The sequence below is a fragment of the Lytechinus pictus genome, chromosome 4, assembly GCF_037042905.1.
Source record: "Lytechinus pictus isolate F3 Inbred chromosome 4, Lp3.0, whole genome shotgun sequence".
NCBI lineage: Eukaryota > Metazoa > Echinodermata > Echinoidea > Temnopleuroida > Toxopneustidae > Lytechinus > Lytechinus pictus.
Genome location: NC_087248.1, coordinates 22071710 through 22089765, shown reverse-complemented (window position 1 = coordinate 22089765; position 18056 = coordinate 22071710).

The following is an 18056-nucleotide window of genomic DNA, read 5'->3' as shown; positions in this document are numbered from 1 at the left end:
GGTTGTGTATGAAGAAAGTAAAGTGACTGCTTGTGCAAGAGGATACAATTAGAGAAAATTGCTGTAGGGGGTACTACAATATTATTTATTATAAACTTTTAATTGGGAGAAAAGTTTTTGGTATGTAAAGATACATGATAATGTACATGTGATAAAAGCAAATGAGAAGTGAAAGGAGGGAAGGTAGCTATATCACCGAGAGAATGACATGTGGGGTTAGCATATCATAAGACTTTGTTTAAATGTTTTTTATTGTAGGAAATTTAATCCCCTCAGAAATTATTTCATATTTTTCTTTAAAAGCAGGGGCACTTTGACCAAATATCCTGAATCAAGCAATTGGTCTTCGGGAGGGAAGGGGGGGGGGCAAAGTTATTACAAGGCAGGGGCTGTGGAACAGCTTAAAAAAAAATCACAATCGGTCAAGCCCCCCCCCCCACCCCAGTTCCGCAGCCCCTGCAAGGTGGACACCAGGCTGATAATTAGCAATTATCTTTCAATCTAAGAGTACCTTGGACATTTTGTCATGATTTCCCCCAACTTCACATATATTTTTATGATCGGTGGAATACCCTTTTCACTCATCCAGGGTTAGTAATAAGTCAACATTTTTCTGGCTAAAATATTGTATTGCCTTTGAAAAAATGATTACATGCTCTTACGAATGTGCAAGCATGGTGTCTAACTTGGTCAACCCCCCCCCCCCCCCTCAGTAACCAGTGAGTGCTCTTGGAGGAGCTTGCCAATTAATATCTTGGCTCCTTCCAAAATTGTTGTTAGCTCTGGCATAAATGTTGAAGTTTTTGCTCGCTCACAACTTTTAAAAATTTCTTTTTACCAGATACGCCATATCAAGCCCCCTTAAATTTTTGGGTTCATCCAGGACTTCATCAATCATGGGTTACAGAAATTAAATGTCCCCCCCCCCCAAAAAAAAAAATGAATAAATAAAAAAAAAAAAATAGATTAAATCAATCGAAAATAAAAATGATAAAGAAAAAAATATAAACTAGTTAAGTAAATTATAAGAGGTAGAGCATAAATAAAGGAATAAAAATAACAAAATAAACAAATCTAAAGAATTCTGTTGTTGAAGGTGAAAGATAATTAAATAAAAAAAATAATAGAAAATGGAATTTCACACAAATACTGCTGCAAAACCCCATTGATAAAAAATATAACTTATTGGAAAAAATGCAATTGATAGAACATAAAATTAAAAAAAAATATTACTTCAAATAGGAAAGTTTAAGGGATAGAAATAAATGGCACCCGATAGTGCATGGGGTCGAGATCATGTTGCTTGCACCAGCCCCAGCCCCAAACTCAAAATCTCTCACATGCATCTAAACGTAACATACAAGACCCCAATTTTTTTTCAAGATTCAATTTTTAAGGATAGCCATAGCAGCATGGCATTTTAATTTCAATCAAAACTCGATCCACCCACTTTGACAAGGTAGGTAGGCTCCGGGGGTAGGCTTCATAAACAGAATCAGATCGATGATGTATTTCACACAATGTGCACTATAAATGGCAAGTTTTTACAAGTTATTTAGTTGCATTTTCCGTACTTAGTACTACGATATGCGATCGATCTGGACTAAGGTTAGATCTAACCTATAGTCTATACATACCTAACAAAAGGTTAAAATTAGAGTAGGCCCCTACAGATTTTTTTCCGCATTTAAGGTACCACTGTGTAGAACAGAGCAGTCATAGTCCTCACACGATGCGTAGCTCATAGGAAGCTCCGGCCGGAGCACCATGGGTTACGCGATGCGTTGCTCGGAACGGTGCAGGCAGGGGCAGCGCTCGCAGGCGGCGGCGGTAAATATATATACCTACGACTACGCTGGCCCAAGTTAATTAACAAATTAGTAATGACAATGTTCGCTGTCAATTCCACCTCGCAAAGAAATTCAAGTGCATGTTGCTGATGCATGATTTTTTTGGTTGAGTCCTGCTTCATAACCCCTGCGATGGCGACGTTTTCATGTCCCTAGCAGACTAAACTTTCAATACGGCGCTGAGCATGCTCAGTACTGCTTTATTACACTGAGCATGCTCAGTACAGTGATAAATAGAGCGCTAACTTCAGTCATCGATTTAGCCCACCGTGCTAAATATTTAGCCCATCGTGCTAAATATTTAGCCCGGTGGGCTAAGTTAGCCGGGGGTGCTAACTAGCCCACGCTTTGTGAAATGCTCGGTGGGCTAAATTAGCCCACGGGGGATAGTTAGCCCAGTGGGCTAAGTTAGCACGGGCTAAGTTAGCCACCCTTCGAGAATTCGGGCCAATGTCAGTTTGTTCGACGGTGGAAGCATTGTTCAATAGAGAATACAATGTGTACAATGTACAATACATTTCGTGCAGATCATGCAGAACGTCAAAAAACCCCGAAGAACCCACATTTTCCACATGGCAGTTACAATGATTACGCTTTCTGATTGGTCCCCTTTTATGAACAATGTTTACCGAGTACGACAGAACACCAGACGGTGGCCTGTACTGTATCAAAAAGAAGAAGAAAAAAGAAGTAAAAGGTATTGTATTCGACATGAAAGGGACTATCAATTTATGATATTCGTTTTTTTTCAATGTTCCAGTCGTCTACCAAAAAAAAAACAATGGATAACACACCTTCACCTCTTAAGTTTGTGGAGTATATTGTGTAAACTAACAATGGGAAATATAACTTTCAGTTTAGTTTATTTCACATCCATTTTCTGAAAATAAACATAACAAACATATATACATATGTATGAATGTACATAACATAGTATAGCCAGAGTATATATCATTCTTTTGGTTCCAAAAACATTTTGATAATTAGACAAATTATAGATTACAGTTAGCATGTGAAAATTAAAATGAGGGACTTATTAAAAAGCAAAGCTTGTAATGGTAAGTCCCTTGGGATAAATTTATAGTAATCTTAATCGTATGTAATTAAAAGTAAAGTAGGACAATCTTGACCATATATGAAGAACGGCGAAATAGGTTTGAATAACAAGGAAAGGGGGGGGGGGGCAGTGACTACATAAATTAGCGGGGGGAGAAGGGAATATTAAAAACTGGGGGGGGGGGGAACGGTTATGTGTCCAGCAGAGAAAAGGGAAAGGGGAGGGGAAAGAGAAAAAGGGTCGAGAGTCAAGTATCGTGGAAAAGATAAAGCAGTTCATATGTGTTATACGTTGTACTCATTAAGGAATGAAAGTTTTAGGTGTTTTGAAGGTGTTTATATTTCTATTTTGTTTAAGGCTTTGGTGAATACCGTTCCAGTATTTGGGACCTGTGTAATAAGTGATGTTTTTTTTGTGCGAATGTGGTTCGAGTCAGAGGGGGTGATATTGATTTTGAATAGCTTGTCTTATAGGAAGAGTTTATGCTCGATTCACCTAAATGTTTGATAATAAATACGCATATAAAACATTCCAGCACACGCTTTCATCCACCCACCACACACACACCCTACAATGCCCACCATAGCGCTCAAGCACACAAGGGTCTTTGGTCAGTTCAACGTTTCTGAGGGATTTGCATGCAAAGTATGTGTGTATGAGGTTGTAAGGGTGGGTGCGTCTGTGGGTGTGTGTGTGTGTGAGTGTGTGTGTGTGTATGTGTATGTATGTATGTATGTAATTGGGATTTTTCCGATGTGTATCAATCAGATTTGAATATTTACGTCTGTGAACGACATTTAACGTCACTATTCAAACAAACGTGACAGGTCTCGAACCTAGAACCACTGAATTAATGTGTACCTTTTCCACTTATCTTGGATAACAGGCGCACGCCTGGTGTCTTTATAATTAATGTGCTTACCTTATAAAATAATTTCCAGGTGTGTTAAGAATACCAGATCGAGTTAAATTATCACCATTTGGTTGTACAAGCATAACACATGTAGATTTGTATGATACAACTCTGCTCCTTGATCACTGATGATAGCATTCTAACAAAAATCAGTCTCGGAATGTTTATCGATAATTGCATTCATATCCTTTTTAAAGGGGTTTGGACTCAATGTCAGTTTGTTCGATGTTGGAAGCGTTGTTCGATAGAGAATACAATGTGTACAATGTACAAAATATTTTGTGCAGATCATGCAGCGGACCGTGAAAACCCGGCACGTACGTTCATCCCTCCAACTCAGTGTAAAAAGTGGGCGGAGCTTAATCGGATTTTCGGGCCTAGCAACCCTGTTAGCAACGCCTGTTAGCATCGTTTGGCTCAATCTCCATAATGTCTGCGATATTAAAATCCTACAAACTGATGGAATTATTCAAATTTAGTAAGGCTATGAATGTTTATCATTTACACTGACTATCGGTGTACAAACTCATACCGAATTTAAAGGCAATTGCCGGTTATATTACGAATTATCAGTCATTTTGATGAGTGATGCAAAGTGCCAAAATTTATGAAAATATAGCGTAAATTTTATATAGCATTTCAAAATCCTTATTTTCAATATCCCCATAATTTTTTGTTGTTTTAAAAAATATCTTATTACATTTACCAGAATTTTCCCGACCTGATAACGTTAATAGATTACTGTTTCTCGGCTTTATGAGGAAATGCCAGACCTTCAAAATCAGGTTAATTTTTGTTATATTTCTAACAGAAAATTGTTAGATTCGAACTACTATACCAACTTTACGCCCGAAGGAGGGTTATCATCTCGTATTGTTGTGTAAATGATACATAGCAATTCATTTTAGGAGTGTATTAATCCATGTTAGATAATCTTTTTCACGATGAGTTTTGTAATGAAGATAAAAAATCAAGTTCATTCTTGGCACGCGAGCCGCAGAATGATAAATTTTAGCGTGCGCAGACGGGGCTGATCCCTAGTGTGTCGGACGGGATTATCTAGTCCCATACTGGCCATGCTGGTTTCGGGTGGTATATTCTACGTACATTTTCCCCTTGCGATGACCACTGTCCAGTGTTATAGTGCTTAATGTTGATACTTAATCTGTGAAATGAATAGTTTACCGATATCTTAAAATGCTCTAATATACCTGACACATGATTGATCTCATTTTCGACTTTTATTATTTCTTTCGACGTGCATGAATTACAAAAAGTCAATCTTAGAATGTGTACATTGACTGTATATACTCTAGTTAAAAATGAAAGAATTGTCAAGGCTTGGGAAATATCGTGTTAAGTTTGCCCAATGTCATGATTATCTCACTGTATGTTAAACAGATCACAGAATGACTGTAAACTTTGTAAATTCCACGGCTGCCTCCACGAACTGGGACATGAAGACGACATGGCGGCTCCTGATTTGTTAAAATAAAAATGATGGCAATATTTACAACAATTTTGAATCATACAACTGCGATAAACCAGGCTCTCGTGATTCGGCGGATAGTCCCTATAACCATTGCAAGAAAGCAAAACATAATTTCGTAATGACCTGGGCTGATTGGCACTTTGCGAGAAATGTCTCGTTTTTATACTTTCGGCCATGCAATCTAAAGCACTTTTTAAAAAATCTTTCTAACAGTAGTTTATTAATTTTAAGAATTAAAAAAATGTAGTTTCTGTGTTGAAAACGGAGGGAAGATTAGAGAAGCCTTTCGGCTCTCAATCCAGCTCCTCTTCCTCCTCCTTTTGTATATACCATCCCTTTATCTTTCTTATTTCTAATAGTAATTCCTGTTTTTATCGTGTAAATATTAAGTTTTTACCTTTTATCATAATGGGATCCTACTATAAGCTTTCCAGCTGTCCGAGATTACTGATTTTAATGCTACTGTATTTTATTTTGGTGACTGTATTCAATACAGTCAATAAATTGATTTTATTAGCCAATCTGGCTAAACAAATTCAATTCATCGATCAATCAGTCAATTTTCTGCTGGTCCCATTAGCCCCCTTTCTCTGCTACTGACTATAGGTGATATAGGGAGGGGGGGGGGGGGGAATAATCATCATCTCACCGTGCTCACTGCCGCCCCAGACAAGTGTGTTTGATATATTTTAATTGCAAGGGCTTCTCCTCCTCCTTCTATATCTCCCTGTTCTCTCTTTCTTTGTTTTTGCTTTTATATATCTCAAAGATCAGCTCTCCCTATTTAAATTTCCACTGTCTTCTATTATTCATTCCCTCCTGTTATGGTCAAGCTTCCTCAAATAAAGCTTGCCCTAATAATATTTGCCCCTCTGTCATTCTACCGGCCTGCAATCTCCTTTTGGCCCCTTAATTCTTTTTTTCTCTCGGCCTCGACCCCTCCCCAATCTATTTCATCCAACCCTTTTCACTCCCCCAACTCACCATGATTATAATTTATAATCACAAGAGCCTGGTAAAATAGGCATATTGAAGGTCTTACTTTCATTTTAACAAATAATTTGAGTGCCCCCCCCCCCCCGGCGGTCATGCAGGTCGGCTTCATATGTTCCATAATGGTGTAGGCGGTCGTGGAATTTACAAAACATATAGTTGTTTTATATTTTCTGTTTAACATATACCGAGATGCTGATGACATTGGACAAACTTAACACGATATTTCCCAAACCTATATTTTAACTATACAGTCAATGTTCTTGACATCAAGTTGACTTATTGTAATTAAGGAAAGAAATAATAATCACCGAAAATGAAATAATTTATGTGTCAGGTATATTCCAAGCATTTTTAGACATCGGTAAAGTATGAATTTCATAGACTGAGTATCAAAATAAAACACTTAAACTGCACAGTGGTCATCGCGAGGGGAAAAGGTACGTAAAATATACCACCTGACTCCAGTATCGGACTGGATAATCTGAACGGACAGCCAGGGCGATCAGCCTCGTCTGCACACGCTAAAATTTAGCATTATGCGGCTCGCGTGCTAAGAATGAACTTGATTTGTCTGTTCATTACGTAACTCATCGTGAAAAATGTTATCCAACATTGATTGCTACACTCGTAATATTTAATGTTATGTACGATATACACAAAATTATGAGATGATAACCCTTCTTCGGGAGAACAATGGTATAGTAGTTCGAATCTAACTATTTTCTTTTAGAAATATAACAAAAAACAACCTGATTTTGAAGGCCTAAAATTTTCTTATGAATGATGGAGAAAATAAGCTACCAACGTTATCAGGTCGGGAAAATTCTATTTTATGTATTAAGATATTTTTTAAAACAACAAAAAATTATGGGGATATTGAAAATAAGGATTTTGAAATGCTATATAAAATTTACGCTATATTTTCATAAATTTTGGCATATTGTATCACTCATCAAAATGACTGGTAATTCGCTTTCTTACACACACTTGCTTATAATTTCGATATAGGTTGATACACCGATAGTCAATATAAATGATAAACATTCATAGTCTTACTAAATTTAAACGATTTCATTAGTTTTTAGGATTTTAATATCGCAGACAATTTGGAGAGTGAGCAAGAAGATGCTCGTAAGCGTCGGCTAACAAGACTGTTAGGCGACCTACCGCGAGAGGGCTTTTATAATGGCGGGCTCCACTGAGTTGATACATAGCCTATAGGCGGTTCACGTACGTGCACGTATGTTCGCGGCCTCAACTCAGTGGAGCGCGCCATTGAAAGGCCTTCTCGCCTAGCAATATTGTTAGCGACGTTCGTTAGCATCACTTTGCTCACTCTCCAAAATGTCTGCGACATTAAAATCCTAAAAACAATGGAATCGTTAAATTTTAGTGAGGCTATGAATGTTTACCATTTACGTTGACTATCAGTGTACCAACATATACCAAATTTAAAAGCAAGTGTGGGTAAGACTTCGAATTATCAGTCATTTCGATGCAATCCCTAAATTGATGAAAATATAACAGAAATTTGATATAGCATTGCAAAATCCTTATTTTTTAATCCCCTTAAATTGTAATCGTTTTTTTAAAGCATCTCAGTAAATTTCCTAGAATTTTTTCATAACTGAGAACGGTAGCGGATTATTGATTCCAGTTTTTTTGGAAATGCCAGGCATTTGAAATCGGGTAAATTTTGTTATATTTTTAAAAGAAAATCGTTAGATTCGAACAACTTACCAATAGTTCTCCGAAAGAAGGGTTGTATTCTATTTTTTGTGTGTAAATGATACATGATGATAAATTTTACGAGTATATCAATGCATGTTGGATAACCTTTACCACGATGAGTTTCGTAATTGAGAGAAAAATCAAGTTTATTCCTAGCACGCGAGCCGCAGAATGATAAATTTTAGCGTATGCACCCCCGTGTCTGCGGGGACGGATATCTAGTCCCATACCGGTGGAAGGTGGTATTTTCCACGTACCTCTTCCCGTTGTAACGACCACTTCGCACTTTAGTGCTTAATTTTGACACTTTATCTGAAAAATTAATGGTTTAACGATTTTGAAAAATGCTCGGAATATACCTGACACATAAATGATTTCATTTTCGAGAATTATTATTTCTTTCCTGAATTACCAAAGGCAAATTTAGGTCAAGATTGCATATGTAACATATATACTCACATTGACTGTATACATAGCGCGTATCTATTACAATTATATATATATATAATTATATAAATTGTCCTGATGTAAATATATGTTATAGAATTTTATCTTATTTGAACATGTCATCGCATGCAATGGCAATTTCAATCAGTTTATTATTTTCTTTTGTTTGGTCAGCGTTTATTCTTCAATGTGCAGAATTAGTTTGCAAGCGGTTTTTACACCAGAGTTCATACCTGGCACTTCGACTAAAGATGGATATGATACTTAATTAATCACGGTAGTTTTTAAAAACAATATTTATTTACTGCAGCCAACGAGTTCCTGACACAATTTATTTCTTTGACTATCAACTACATTAAGAATGTCCCCGGAACGGTTTTGAGATAAAAAGGAAATACCCCTTTTCGCAAATGAATATAGTTTGCTAGTTGCAGCTGTAAAATTACTTTGTCTTCATTTCCTCGTAATTTAATATTTCAGTATTTCATTTACATAACCTAAATGAAGGAGGATTCGGAACGATTATTGTATGATGATTGAAAGGAACCCTACCCCAAATAATAATAATAATTAATAAGAATAAGCCTGGGTAATAATAGTAGCATGGCCCGCTGGTAGAACAGTTTTCGAAACTGAAGAGGCTACCCTGGGTAAATATACCTATATTATTACTATTATTATTATTAATAAATGAATAAATGTATGAATGAAAAAATGAATAGATGAATAAATAAATGGAATTAAATTAATGAAATTAAATTGAACAAAAAATAAGTCAGCAATCTTTAACAGAATAGTTCGAAAGCTTATTTTCAATGGGGTCCTCAACACATATAGAATTATAATTTAAAAAAGGTAAAATCTGTTTACACTATTAAAATCAATAGGAATTACTATTAAAAATAAATGAGATCTTGAGATGGTATGTACAAGAAATATATTAAAAAAAGAGAAAGAAGAAAGTTGAAGGTATAATGTTGTCTCAAGCGGATCGGGAGAATGTGGTGTTCCTTTCCCCCTCTCTTTCATATAAACATTGTGAGTTATGTATATATATCTCAATATTCATTCTATAACAAACTACTTAAATCCCCATTTCATGACAGATTATCAAAAATTTCGGCTTGCGATTTGAGCTCGCATTGATTGATGAAAATATATTTACTCGTGCATCATAATTACGAAAGTGCTTTAAACGTCCAGTTTTCAAGCCATAATATTAACAGATTTCGTGCTCTCATTAGGCTTATTAGATTAATAAATAAGATAAAATAATAATGGAATATCGACAAGTTCTATTTCGCGCTAAGGCAGAGAAATAGGAAGATAGTCATCATTTTCATTTGATGACATAATGTTTTTAGGATATCCCGGTCCTATGTCAAAGCTCAAAGGAATAATATTGAAACATATCAGCTTATTTTAAACTGTGATCCATATCCACCTCACAATTTTCCTTCAAAGTGCTTGAAATACAGAGCTTAAATTGTTCCTTTTTCAGATCGGAATATCAAATACTTTAAGCTCGCGCTTCGCTCTCGCTTTATTGATTTCCATGATAAAAAAAGATATTTAGAATGTCCATCTAGGTCGCGCATGTTTATTCAGATACGCAGCTTGTTTTCTTTTTAAATCATCCAATATATCAAACATTTTCTGCTCGCGCTTTGTGCTCGCATTATCAATGTAGAGAGATTTCCAATTATCATTTTCATGATTTACCAAAAATGAACAGAGTGTCCCATTTTTAGCTGTAAATCTCGATTTTTTCGCATGCGCTTCGCGCTTGCATCAATTGTTTAGTTATATACTTATCCTTATCACGATTACAAAAAGTGCTTAGAATTTCCATACTTCGTTAAGAAATGATTGTTTAAAAATGTAAGGTTTTCATGGCTAACTGCAAGCAGCCATTAACATATCCCTTTTTCGATGGAGTCTCTCTACTACTTATCATCTCTACTCGCCGACTCAAGCCAGCATCTCCTCATTAGCTCTACTACTCAAGCTGTTCTCAACTCTTCAATCTTTCCTGGTTTACAGTCCTTTTCATGACTACTTTCAAGAAAGAATACTCTACTCTCAAATCTCCACTTTCTCGCCTATCCATTTCTTCTCTTCTTCTATCCGCTGTTTCTACAACACTCCACATGGTGTACCGTAAACCACTTCATCGATTGTACATGCCACCATGCAAACCTTCAAACAACATCATATCCCTTTTTGATCAGATAAAAACATATATTAAAATTTTCTGTTCGCGCTTCGCGCTCGTAGTGATTATTCAGTTGGTGGATACACATCTAGTTTAGGATCACAAACATTGCCCAGAATATTTAAATTTTAGTACAAAATACTTGAAAAAAAAATAGCTCGCTCTTTGCACTCGCACTATTTAAATAAGACTTATAAGGTTATTATACATGTATGTTGATTTATAAGAATAAAGCTTGGAAATGACTATTATAATACTACCCCTTCAAAGATACAAACAAAAATCAACTTCGAGCAGCCGATCGAGGAAAATGTGGCTGAAAAAATTCGGCCCCCCTATTGGCAAAGGCTGGATCCGCCCCTGTCTACTGAAAGCTCTTGATGGGGGGATGGGTTACCCTTAAATATTATTGTTGAATTTTCAGCTCAATATATTGCTTTGACCCCCACCCCCTTCACACACGTTTTATATATCCCCGGCTACTAACAGCTCTTTATGGAGGGGGGCACCATTTTTTAAATACTTTTTCAGCTCAATGCTAGTTGCTCTCACTCCCCCCCCCCCCCGCTCAGATGAATAACGCCACTTGACGTAAGTGATTTCAATTGCCATATAGCCCCAAAAACCACTGACTATTTATCTAGCTTACACATTAAAAAAAACTGGAGAGAGTTGTCAAACTCAACACATATATACAATAAAATAACAACAAAATGACATACTATAGAAAGAAAGTATTTAAAAAATTGAGAACTTGGTAGAATAAAGAGAATACATGTTTAAAAAATTTACCCCCGTCTCCTACACTCGATCTATTACGTATTAGACCATGATATGAAATTAGGCTGATCTGCCTTTATTTGTGTACGATATTCTTAAGTAAAGTCATGATATGACCATTGACAAATGTGTTATGAATTTTCATAGTTTGATCACACCATATCCACTTTAAATTCCTGGAAATTCCAGCAACAATACATGTTGTCATGGGTACGTCACACATTTTCTTTATTGAAAAGTATCACGACACCAACGTTGAAACTGTGCAAAGGCCTTTAATGGCGAACTCCTCTGGGTTGATACATAGCCTATGGGTGATGAACATACGTGACTAACAATGGGAAATATGGTTTCATCTACTGTTAAATCTTCATTTCAATGGCACGATCTGTTTTTCAGGGGGGGGGGGGGATTCGGACGGGTATTTGATCGTCTTCCCATAGTTAAAGGGCATGTTTCTGGATATCATTGTCATGAAAAACACTTTTCCGCATGAAATACACTTCGTCTTCATGGCAGTACTGAACAATAATACTAGTATTCAAGTATAATATTAAATAATTTTGCAACAAACTTATCTTGCAAGTTTATTTTGTAGGGCTTCTTCCTTAATACTCCGCCCAGAAAAGAGAACTGCTGTAATCATCAGTATATATAAAGAGGCAGTTTAAAATTTAGTAAATGTAATGAATGATGTCTGATTCTATCTTCAAACAATCACTAGAGCAATAATTAACTGTAAATTAACTGTAACAAAATCAAATTTCTCCTGTCTGTTAAATAAGATTCCGTCCACTAGAACCAAGGAGAATTGATTGCAAATCACAAAATATGACGGATTATATATTAAATCAAAGCTTAACATGGAGAAGGTTTACGGTTCACCATGTGTAATATGAAGAAGGGAAGGAAAAATGCAGGCAGAAAGATTGAAATGGGGGGGGGGGGGCACTCAGTATATAATGCATAGTGGGTTTGTGCCGCGGAGGGGACCCCCATTTTTATACTCAAATTTCCGTTCCAAGGTATAGCATTTTTGTCTTATTGAGAAAAAGAACAAAGAAATCCGCTCCAAAGCTTCGCATATTTTCCGTTACGCCGTTCCGGTTGCATTGATCGGCTACGGCCGCAGAGCGCTGTCCGACCATCGCATCTGCGCTAGCGCACCAGGCGCCCGTCCCGCCGGGCTAGCTGATCAAAGTTGATCCATTTGACATCGTTTTTTTCAAAGGTCACAATGACTTTCAGTGTCATGAGTGTGGGGGTAGAAAGTTATATATATAGGTGAAAAATATTTCCCAAGAATCAAATTTAAAGGCAAGGTACTTAATACTACAATATCATTAGTCATATCAATTCTAACATGCAAAATGCAAAGTGTCACAATTTACACCGCCTTCCCCTACGCATATAAAAATTCCAGCTCACACTTTCACCACCCACCACACACACCCTGCAATGCCACCATAGCGCTCAAGCACACACGGGTCTTTGGTCGGTTCAACGTTGTGCGTTTTTGAGGGATAAGCATGCAAATTAAAGTATGTGTGTATGGGGTTGTAAGGGTGGGTGCGGGTGTGGGTGTGTGTGCGTGTATGTGGTGTATGTGGGTGTGTGTGTGTCGAGGCCGAGTGGTCTATGGCGCCTGGCTATACATGGAAATTCCGGGGTTCGATCCCCGGCCGCGGCACCTATGCCCATGAGCAAAGCATCTAATGTACAATGCTCCTTTATCCTGCTTTCAAATAAATGAAAATGCTCTATGCATTATTGTTAACTTGGTGTGCACTTGTTTTAAAAAAAAAATGTATGTATGTAATTGGGATTTTTCCGAGGTGTATCAATCAGATATGAATATTTACGTCTGTGAACGACATTTAACGTACGTCACTATTCAAACAAACGTGACAGGGCTCGAACCTAGAACCAGTGCATCAATGTGTAACTTTCCCACACATCTTGGATAACAAGTGCACGCCGGGTGTCCAGGTATGTGAAGAATACCAGATCGAGTTAAATTATCACCATTAGGTTGTACAAGAATAACACATGAAGATTTGTATGAGACGACTCTGCTCCTTGATCACTGATGATAGCATTCCAACAAAATCAGTCTCAGAATGTTTATCAGGAATTGCATTCATATCCCTTTTAAACGGGTATGAACTCATTGTTAGGTTGTTCGACGTTGGAAGCATTGTTCAATTGAGAATGCAATTTATTTTTATGCAGATCATGCAGCGGACCGTCGTGGGAAACAACATTTTCCACATGCCAGTTGATTCTGATTGGTCCCCTTTTATATGAACAATGTTTACCGAGTACGACAATACACCAGACGGTGGCCTAGCTGTACTGTCTCCAAAAGAAAAAAAGAAGTAAAGTAAGTATTGTATTCCACATGAATGGGACATCAATTTCTGAGTTTCGGAGATTTTTTTTTTAATGTTCCAGAAAACTGTCTACCAGGAAAGGAAAAACACTCTGGATAACACACCTTCGCCTCTTTATAGTTTATTTAGAGTATATTGTGTAAACTAACAAGGGGAAATATGGTTTCATCTTACTGTTCAATCTTCATTTCAATGGCACGATCTTTTATTTTTTCGGGGGGGGGGGGGGGATACGGACGGGTATTTGATCGTCTTCCCATTGTTAAAAAGCATGTTTCTTGATGTCATTGTCATAAAAAACACTTTTCCGCATGAAATACATTTCGTCTTCATGGCAGTACTGAACAATAATATATAATATTCAAGTATAATATTAAATAATTTTTCAACAAACTTATCTTGCAAGTTTATTTTGCAGGGCTTCTTCCTTCGCCCAGAAAAGAAAATGGATGTAATCATCAGTATATACAAAGAGCAGTTTAAAATTTAGTACATGTAATTAATGATGTCTGATTTCATCTTCAAACAATCACTAAAGCAATAATTAACTGTAACAAATTAGATTTCTCCTGTCTGTTAAATAAGATTCCGCCCAGATTCCCTTTGAACCAAATTCGAATTCGCCAGCAGAAATTATGGCCTCGACCAGACGTGTGATCCTAGTCTGAACACGTCCCTGAACCGAACAAAGTTATGAAATTTGTTTTCCGAATAGAAAGCAGTGGAAGCCCCTCTCGAGATCGTCATTTGCTCATGCAAATGAAAATTTGGTAGCCCATTGACGAGTGGATACCATGCGCGACCATGGGGTCTCGAAAAGCACCCTAAACACGTATTTTCCATATTCTGAAAATGCACCCCTTAACAAGTATTGGCGTGTACCCTTAACAAGTATTAAAAACAAAACGATACTCTTGGCAAGTATTCCCTGAATTGACCCCCTAAACAAGTACATCGATGTCACCTGAGTAAGAACAATGGAAATTGCATTATGTCACATCGATGCCACCTCCCACATCTCGCGCAAATCGTACTCTAAACCCCGCTCTAAACACGTAGTGTTGACTCTTGGGGCAAAAAGTACATCCCTTACAAAACATTTTAGTCTTAATTTTTTACATCCTCGCAAATTTGACCCTAAACACGTAGCTTTCCTAGCGAAAATAGATACCCCTTTTTTCATTATTTTAGTGTTTTTGACACCCTTATTACATACGTAACGTGCCCTATCTTGAAATAGACATCCTTTTTACGTGTTTTTTTTTTGGTCGCGCATGGTATCCACTCGTCAATGTAAGTGCCCCCCGGACCAATTTCCATTGTTCTTACTCAGTCATACATGCATTATGAACGCTGATATTCAATATAAGCTTCAAGATGATATGAGTTCCCTAAAAGAATGGTTAAACGTAAATAAACTAAAACTTAACACGGATAAAACAAATTTTATGTTAATAGGGACACCCCAAAAGCTATCTAATATTTCTATGGAAAATGTAATTATCAAATTTAATGGAGATGTTATAGAACGGTGTACAACGATAAAATGTCTTGGAGTCATAATTGATCAACACCTATCTTGGTCATACCAAGTTGATAATGTATGTAAAAAGGTGTATGCCAGCCTAAGTATGCTAAGAAGGGTTAGGCGTTATGTTGACCAAAATACCCTCAAGACTCTATACCTATGTTTAGTCCAATCACACCTTGATTATTGCTGTGAAATCTGTGGGTTGCGTTTCAATATGCACACAGATCGTATAATCAAACTTAAAAAAAGAGCGGCTAGATTAATCCTAAAATGTAATTTTTATACCCCCTCAAAAGAAATGTTTCGTGAACTCCAATGGCTCCCCTTCAACGTTCGCGTTACCTATTTCAAGTGTATTTTTATGTATAGATGTATCAATGGTCTGTCATCGGAATTCTATCGTAATGTGTTTACTTTTGCAAGTGATTCTCATTGTTTTAACACTAGATATGCAGCAAAAGATAATTTGATCACCCCAAAAACTCATACCGAAATTTTTAAATACTCTTTATCTTACTCAGCGATTTTACTTTGGAACAACTTGCCATTTAATTTGAAACAGTCAAAATCTCTTTCAATCTTTAAACAGAAACTGAAAGTGCATCTTTTTAAATTTTAAATTTTATTATTGCCTTTTAATTTGAAATCAACTTTTCTATGTCTATCTAATTTATTTTATCTATATGTATTGCTTTGTATGTAATTTGTTAATTAGTATCATGTTTTTAAGGATGCCGTATGCTTGCTACTCTGTTTTCTGTTATGATATGAGTTAAGTTATTTAGAATATTTTTGTGTATATTTCATATGTATTTAAATGTTTTTATACTTGTTTTTATCATGTATTCCAGGGCCCCACGGGAGACCAGTTTATTGCTGAGTGGGCTACCCTGGTTAAATATATTGAAATAAATAAATAAATAAATATGGAAGCATATCTTTTCATTGATGTACATCTCATGAAGCAGATTTATGATTATGTTGGCAAAAATTACACTAAATTACGGTTACTTGTTTTCTGGGATGCACTGCATAACAGATGTAGAGATCTTTGTTTGATAAATCCAGGGCGGCGATCCTGGAGGGGTGGCGGGGGGCGCAGTGCCCCAACTTTTTGAAGCACTGAAAAAGTGCCCTTTTTATGCAAGAAAAATGTCCCCTCATGAACGTGTACTGTCCCCCTTTCACCTGAGAAGGACCCGTTTTATGTGTGAGCAAGTGCCCCTTGCCTTCTTTGTCGAATCAGTGTTCCTTTTTACCCAAGAAAAGTGCCCCTGACAAACGTGTTCTGTGCCCGTTTCATACCTGAGAATGACAGGTTTTATGCCGTTAGCAAGTGCCCTTTTGCCTTCTAATAGGTGCCCTTTCTCGTAGCAGTGCCCCTCACGAACGCGTTCTGTGCCCCTTTCACCTGAGAAGGACCCGTTTTATGTGTGAGCAAGTGCCCCTTGCCTTCTTGTAAATGCCGTTTCTCAAATCAGTGTCCCTTTTACCCAAGAAAAGTGCCCCTTACGAACGTGTTCTGTGCCCGTTTCATACATGAGAATGACCCACTCTATGCCGTTAGCAAGTGCCCTTTTGCCGTCTAATAGGCGCCCTTTCTCGTATCAGTGCCCCTTTTTTACTCAAGAAAAGTGCCCCTCACGAAAGTGTTCTGTACCTCTTTCACCTGAGAAGGACCCGTTTTATAACGAGTTACCCTGTAGAACTAGAAAAACAGTATTCTATTTTTATGTTACTACGTATGAAAGAAAAAAACTTGTAATAATCATAAGTTTCATGAGTCATGTGAGTGGGGTAGATTAGCAGTGGCGCACAGATGGGGGGGGGGGCTTGGGGAGCTTTTGCCCCCCCCCCAATTTTCACGACAAAGAAAAAAAATAGAAAGGAAAGAAAAAGAAAGAGAGATGGGTGAAATATAGGATTATTGTTTGAATGTTTTGTCGAAATCTATCACAGATTTTCATTGTAAAAATGTCGAAATTTTTGCTCGCTCGCAACTTCTTTTAAATTCAACGTGATACGACATATCTAGCCGCCTCATTTTTTTGGCTCATACACCACTGTAAATAAGACATTTGTTTCCTTTGTTTTAAGATGGTGCCCCTTTCGATAAAAATGTGCCCTTTTTTCCCCACTTTAAAATTCGCTCCGCCGCCCCTGAATGAATAAATTCATGACATGTATATTCCGCTTAATAGCACGCCACTTTTCAAAATAGTTCACCTTATGAACAATAAGGCCATCCATGGGCGGAAATCTCAGGGGGGACAGGGGGACGTGTCCCCCTACCAAAAATAGAAGGGGGATACAATATAAAATGTCTCCCTACTATTTTTGGTCTTTTATGATGGAAAAAAATACATCCCTTCTCAATCGAAATAATACATGTATTTTGAACTAAATGACCTTATATTTTGGGTGATAACCTTTTTTTTTTTTTTTTTTTTTTTTTTTTTGCTGATCAAATTTTACAGGCCCTGGGAACAGATTTCCGCCCATGAGGCCATCATAACCCCCACTGGTGGTTACTCAAAGATTTTTTTTGTCGAAGTGGACGGGGAGGGGGGGGGGACTGGCATGCATTCCAGGTAGATACCATTCATGTTTTTCTCTATAGAGCGATGTACGCGCGTATACAAAATTTGTGA